This window comes from Microtus ochrogaster, unplaced genomic scaffold (genome assembly GCF_000317375.1).
Source record: "Microtus ochrogaster isolate Prairie Vole_2 unplaced genomic scaffold, MicOch1.0 UNK1, whole genome shotgun sequence".
NCBI classification, from domain to species: Eukaryota; Metazoa; Chordata; class Mammalia; order Rodentia; family Cricetidae; genus Microtus; species Microtus ochrogaster.
The window spans coordinates 5,390,742-5,398,213 of record NW_004949099.1 but is presented as its reverse complement, the minus strand read 5'-3'; positions in this window follow the sequence as shown (position 1 = coordinate 5,398,213).

Genomic DNA, 7,472 nt, shown 5'->3' with positions numbered 1-7,472 from the left:
CTCTTGTAGACCAGGCTGGTCTCGAACTCACAGAGATCCGCCTGCCTCTGCCTCCCGAGTGCTGGGATTAAAGGCGTGCCCCACCACTGCCCGGCCAAATTGATGAAATCTTAAATTTCCTTTTAGAATCAATTCAGAAATCTTTTCCACATAGGTCTTTAAGTTTTTATTTTGCTTGTTTGACTAAAAAATTATTTTAAGATAGTATCTTCCCTCTGCATTAAAATCCCTGTAGGGGAATGCATAAAGTGTAAAATAACCAAAATTCAATCAAGCTCCAGATCCACATGATCCACACGAGCAACCTGTAATTTGTTTTACACCAAAGTCAATTCTCTCTCAGCTTTAGCTGATAATTCTCTTGGACTTTTTAAGTCCTTGTCATCTTTTTTGGTTTGAAACAAATTATTCATTTCTTGAGTTGTTACTCCAATAGTGAATTGAAGATAAGAAATGTCTCCCAGAACATTTTGAAAGTCATTAAGAGTTCACAATTGATATTCCCTGATTATTACCTTTTGTGGTTGAATTTTTGTAAGCATTTTATTTCCTATGTAATCAATAGAAGCTCCTATTTGTATTTGCTCACAAGCAATTTGTAATTCCCAGCAAAGCAAAATTTTCTTTATTTCTTCAAACATTCTTTCTAAAGTATCTACATTTAACTCAGCTAATAAGAATCCAAATAATGGTAAATTATAGACTGGAGAATGTACACAAATTATTTCTAATGACTAACATATAAACTATTGGCACAGGGTGGAACTGTTAAACATCCCTCATGGGAGAACTTTCTATTGATATCTCTTTACAGGCTGAGAATTAATATAAGTAGGCACCATGAAGGCAATTTTTCCTCTATCTGGCTGTTTAAATGTATAGTAAAAAAAAGTAGTCTTTTAAATTAATCACTATAGGGGCTGGAGAGATGGCTCAGTGGTTAGGAGCATTGCCTGCTCTTCCAAGGGTCCTGAGTTCAATTCCCAGTGGCCACATGGTGGCTCACAACCATCTGTAATGGGGTCTGGTGCCCTCTTCTGGCCTGCAGGCATACACATAAATAGACTATTGTATACATAACAAATAAATAAATAAATATTTAAAAAATAAATTAATCACTATAATAGCCAATCCCTTAGACAATAAAGAAGGCAAGGGAGTTCCAGATTGTAAAGAGCCCATTGGCTGAATCACCTTATTTGTGGATATTACATCTGTTACAATCCTTCATTTTCCAAATTTATTTTTAGTAACAAATACAGAAAAATTCCAAGGACTTGTGATTCTTCAATATGTTGAGCATTTAGCTGCTCCTTTACTAGCTGTTCTAAGTCCCGTAATTTTTTAATGTCAAAGGCCATTGTTCCACCCAGGCTTGTCAGTCAACCATTTTAAAGGTAGGGCAGTTGTACCTTTGAAATACCAACAGCTTTTATGCTATGCTTATGTACCTCTTGAATGGTCTGTGACTGCCCTTGATAGTTTCTTTTAATATTTACTCATAAGCATTTCTTATTTTTTATAGTTTCTGATATTGGGGAAATAGTAATCTGTGTTTTTCCACAGTTGCAATAAATTACATCCTCATAAATTCATTGTTATGTTAGCCACATATGGTTTCAATTTTCTTATCAAGCCATCTGGCATGATTCTTTCTTCCATGTAGTTCTACCAACCTGTTTTAAGATACATCTACACTAGTCAGCAACTGCAACTCCATCGCTGCCAGAGGCAGGCCATGAGAGCCACAGCCTGAGGACACTCTGTTCCCTCAGGCACTGACTCTTTGAAAGCTATTTAGAGAATTTATCTGAATCTCTGTCCTGCTAAAGAATTCAAGATTCAAAGGTTGAGGTAGAATCCTGTTTTCCAGAGAGTCTGAATAGCAAGCAGTTCACCTAGCTCACCTCCTTGCAGCTCCCAAGAAGTCCTTGTGCTTTTTCTCCCTTCCTCATAAACCATTCTCCACCTGACTCCTCCCTACAACTTCCTGTCAGCTAGTGCTGATTCAGCCTTCAGATCACAGGTGAATTTTATTTAATCAAACACATCTTTGTATCACTAACCAAATGTTCCAGAGCATAAATAAAAGTAACACACCTTAAAATAATATTCTACAACAGAGGTCAGAGAACAACAGTGTGGATTCAGTTCTCTCCTTCCTTTACATGGGTTCTGGGGATAGAACTCAAGTCCTCTCCGGGCAGTGGTGGTGCAAACCTTTAATCCCAGCACTCGGGAGGCAGAGACAGGTTTATTGCTGTGAGTTTGAGGCCAGCCTGATCTATAGAACAAGTTCCAGGACAGGTTCCAAAGCTACAAGGAAACTCTGTCTTGAAAAAACACTGTTTTGCACCTTTGTTTTTTTGTTTCTTTTTGGAGGCTTTGGAAGGGTGTTGTTACTGTTCTTCTAAGACCTGCTCCAGGCATCTGATTTCACTGGGGTGGGGGAGGACCCAGACATCAATATGTTTGTATTATCTTATTTAATCATCACAACCAAAGTGCAATTTCCACCCCTTTTTCTTTAAAATCATGAAACAAAGACCCAGAGAGGTGAGTCATTTTCCTAAAGCCACATGCATCTACACTGGCACCAGGAAAGTGTATTCAGATCTCACTGGCTTCTCCAAAGTATTATCCTTGGTTTCCTGAAAGAGCAGCCCCACCTCTGCTACAGCATCCCCAGTTCCTCTCAGGGGCTGTCAGGGACAGAACCGTGTAACGGGCTAGCAGTGGGTGTTCAATGGCCATGCCATGCCAGCCATGGGCTGGAGGTAGAGGAGTTTTGAGTTTGGCTTGAAGTGAACTGTACACGACGATCAACATCTGTCAATTAGCTTTAAAGGCCACTGTGCTCTGTCAGTCTCCAATCCCCACTGGCCCATCCACATGGAATTAGAGGTTGGAAATCTATAGCCTTCAGTTCTTCTGTTTCTACTGAGGTCCTTCTAGGTTTCTAGTTCTCTGTAGAAGTTACTAATCTTTCCGTCCCTCTATCTGTATTAACCTCTAACACTGGCAACTGTTGTTCTAAAAGTATGTTTTCCAATTCTAATACTTGAACTATTTCTGAGTCCAATAAAATAACTGTTTCTATTGACAGGATATTTCTATGCAGCTTTGAGCACAAACCCTGTCTTCCCCTCCTAAATGCCTGGAATGTGGGTGTTTGCCACCTTGGTTGGAAGTAGAATCCAGTGGGCTCTATTTTGTCCCCAGGTTTCTAATGTTCCGTATAACTCTGTATAAATGGCATGAGAGACCTTGCTGGGAGTTTCTGTCAGCTCAGGAGTGAGTCTTCCTGCTGCATAAGCGAAGAGTAGGCTGGTCACTTAGGCTTCTGGGGCCTGAAGTCTAGCCTGGGCTTGGCCTTGGCATCAGCAGCCTTCATCTGCCTGTGGCTGCACCACCTCCAGGCTCCAGCTCTGCTGTTTCCTCTACTTCATCATGTTACTTCCTTTTAAATGTACTTGTAAAAGCCACTTGCAGCTTGAGTACTAAGGCTGGAAGTATGGAAACGGAGGCACAAGAACAACGCTACCTGGCAAGCAGGTGCTCCATGTGAGATTTATCAGAAAATATGAAATGGGTCGGGACTGATTACATTCGAATTCAAAATGAGCAAAGTCAGGTTGTTTACATCATGGGGCCAACTGATCCCTCTCACAGATACAGCAAGGGAGCTCAAATCATTTATGCCCAGCCCTCCCTTGATGCCTGTTATCCAGCACAGAGTAAGTACTGTGACAGGCAGGCATGGGGCTCCACTGGGATGCCACATTTCCGTGCTCCCCAGTGGGAACACCTTCGACACACAGTAAAATTACAAACGGCAGAGATATATTAAAACCCCTTCTACCTGAGTCTGGGCAGATCTCCTCACACAGAATTCTCCCCTGCTATATCCATCTGGGTAAGTGCGCTACACCCAAGTGCAGGCTCAGAAGGTGGTCGGGTCCCAGGCAGGCTGTGGAAAGAGGAGCAGTGGGGCTCAGGGAGGTTTTCAGTGTCTGCAGAGGGGATGCTGAGCTCTGTCAGCTCCTCGGCACAGGGACTGTGTGCTGCAGGGCAACGAGGGTGTTTTCGTCTTAGGATATTCTTTTCCCCAGTTTACAGACACTCAAAATTAATTTTGGATCCACATTTATTTCTAAGAAATAAGTAACTCACAATGAATATCTGAAAAAGTTGTCAGTTTCAAAGCATTTTACTGATTTACCAAAAATCAGAGGTCTTGGTCCTTAGCCTCTACCAACCTGGTCAGAACTGTCACGGAGTAGCCATGATGATGAGGTTGCCAGGACAATAATTGTTAAATTGCACTGAACACAGTGGCAGGTTCCTTCCCTGACTCATTGAGAGCAGGAACAGGATTTCCTGGGAAGAGTGGTTGAATGCTTCATCTTTTTTCTATGTTCCTCCCATACGCTGTATATCATTTTTATAATGGAAAAACATGAAATTCATTTTGTTTCAAGACCACTCTGTCCTGCTGTCTCTACTTGGTTTTCAGATTTTTTCCCAAACCTCATCTTTTCATGAACTTATGTGAAGAGATGGGCAGGAACTAACTTCTCTTGTCACTGAGGTGATGAATGCTCTGACAGGGAGGTCAGAGTCCCTCAGCAGCAAAGCCAAGTCTCTCAGCAGGCGTCACTGGGTGATGAGGGAAGCAGGTTGTGGTGCAGCACTGTGTAAGGTCCCACGTTGGTGGCTGGAGTCTGTGCCATGCTGTTCTTCTGGGGCTGCTCTTCTGCTCCTGCTCGTTCTGGGGGGTGATTTAGAAACATCAGGTGACATTCTTGCTGCCAGTCTGAGCCCAGAGATGTGGCTTCCAAGGTTTCAAAATTTAAAAATACAATTCTCACAGCCTTTCAGAAATAGCTGTCATTCCGTATCCCAAAGGCTCTTCATGATTTGCACATCACATTCCAATTCACTTATTTTGGTCTCTGGAAACAGTGCTGGCATATGCTTGGTGATGGTTTCCCCTTCCTGGTGCACCAGCAATCTATCCCCAGTGTCTTCCTAGTTTAAAGTTAGCATTTTGCCAAAAGTAAACATGCTGACTGAGTATCATCTGTAGAAATAGGAGCGGCGGGCTGCGTCCCGGCACCCGGCCGCCCACATGGCTAGCTCTACCCGAAATAATTACACGGACACTGTGTTCATTTAATCACCGCTTGGCCCTTTAGCTCTAGCCCTTACTGGCTAATTCTGATATCCCGATCAACCCATCTCTAATAATCTGTGAGCACCGGTCTTAGTAAGCACCGGTCTTACCGGGAGTGTATCTTCCCAGGAGAGGGGAGCATGGCGTCTCTCTGAGGCATCTGCTCCCGAGAGCAGAGCTGTGGAGTCTGACCTCACTTCCTCTTCCTCCCAGCATTCTGCTCTGTTTACTCCTCCCTCCTGTTTTAACCTATCAGGGCAAGCAGCTTCTTTATTTAATTAACCAATGACCTTCCTCCATCAATCATCCTCAAGTCACGTGCATGAAGCAGGACCGGTGTGACCTACCACATCTCTCTGGTGATGCTATGGATTGTGGGTTGTCCATGGTTTGGGTAACTGTGGGATGGCACAAAGGCTAAGGTCATGGCTTCCTTGATTCAGACAGCACAGGAAATTTTAAGTCCTCTGTCCTGAGAAGCTGCAGCCTTCACAGTTGGCTTTAACTGAGGAATGTTTAGATTCTCTGTCATTTCTTGCTCCATGCATTTTTTCTCTAATCTTCCAAAAAGTCTTTCCTTCCTCTTCTCCAATATAACCTTTTCTAATGGGACCCACTTCATTAATCTGGGACCTTTCCTGACACCATACAGAATACCATATCTCTAGAAAGCAGCCTGTTTTGTTACATCGTGTAAAATCAATCACAGTGGATGATAAAAATCCCAAGCTATCCCAGGCTATCCCAGGCCCTCACAGCTCTGTCTCTCCTTCCTGGCTTTCCTAAATGCGTTAGGATCGCAGGGCTGGGTTTCTGAAGTGATGCTGCAAAGAGCACAGCCATGCCCTGCTCTGCACAGCTGACAGCACAGCGCCTGGGCAGACTGGCAATGTGATGTGTTCATGAAGATCACCTTTCTTTTCTTTTCTGGTTAGTTCAGTGGAATTAAGGAAAAATGCACATTTCCAGTGGTGTAGGAGGTTATTCTGTATTTGTGTTGCTTTCACTGGTGAATAAAGAAACTGCCTTGGCCTTTTGATAGGGAGGCACTTACGTAGGCGGAGTAGACAGAACTGAATGCTGGGAAGAAGGGCAGAGTGGCAGACGCCATGGTTCTCCTGCCTGAGACAGACACTGGTTAGACTCTTGCCAGTAAGCTACAGTCACAGGGAGATGGGTTAAACTAATATGTAAGAGTCAGTCAATAAGAAGTTAGAGCTAATGGGCCAGGCAGTGTTGGAATGAATACAGTTTCTGTGTGATTATTTCAGGTGTAGGCTAGCGGGGCAGCAGGAACAAAGGGCCCGTGCTCTCCACTACAACAGTTCCAGAAACAGCACAAGAGAAAAGATTTTAGGACTCCCTTACTTCTTAGTTAGCAGTGATGACATGCATGCAATGCGAACCGCTATTTTAACTCTACAGGTTTCTGCCTTCTTCCATAGAATTAGTGTATAAAACACACACTGCTACTCAGTGCACACAGATCACAAAGCAACATTCAGAGTGTGTGCTCCTGGTGTCATCCGTCCCATGCAGCTGGGAGACAGTGGAGCCCTATTGCTCTCTTCTTTGTTTCCCCACTATATCATGGCACAGCACAGATGTTAGAACTGTTCAAAGTAGAGAAAACTGCCATTTTACCTGATCTCTGGAAAGCATCACTAACTCCTCCTCCGTCCCTAAGCCCTTACTGTGTTCTGGTTCTTGTGACCGGGACTTGGAAAACAAACCCATAGAGTTTATAAAGAATGTCACAATTCAATAGGAATAATCAAACACTATTCATTTAATCAACACCTGCTGCTATCTAGAATACATGGTCTATAATCCTATAAATGATTAAAACTTTCTTCTAACAATGCTATAGAATTTTTACTTCAGAAAATCTGCTTTGTTAAATGTTTTCACCAGCTATCTGCCTGGGTCTAAATCCTTCAATGGTTCCCTGTCCTTGTGAATTTTATCTCTTTTGTCATTCCATAATACCTTCCATTATAATGTCACATATCTCAATAAGTACAAAACAATTTCACCCTATACCCTTGACTTTCAGTGATAACTTTTTACTATGTAATTGGAATTTCCTTACAATATTGCACATACTATATACAAGGTGTCTAACTAAAGGAGATGTGACATGGCGTTTCCTGTCCTAGTTATTGTTCTATTGATGTAAAGACAGAAACCATTGCCAAGGCAACTTATAAAAGAACACTAAAAGCCGGGCGATGGTGGCGCACGCCTTTAATCCCAGCACTCGGGAGGCAGAGGCAGGCGGATCTCTGTGAGTTTG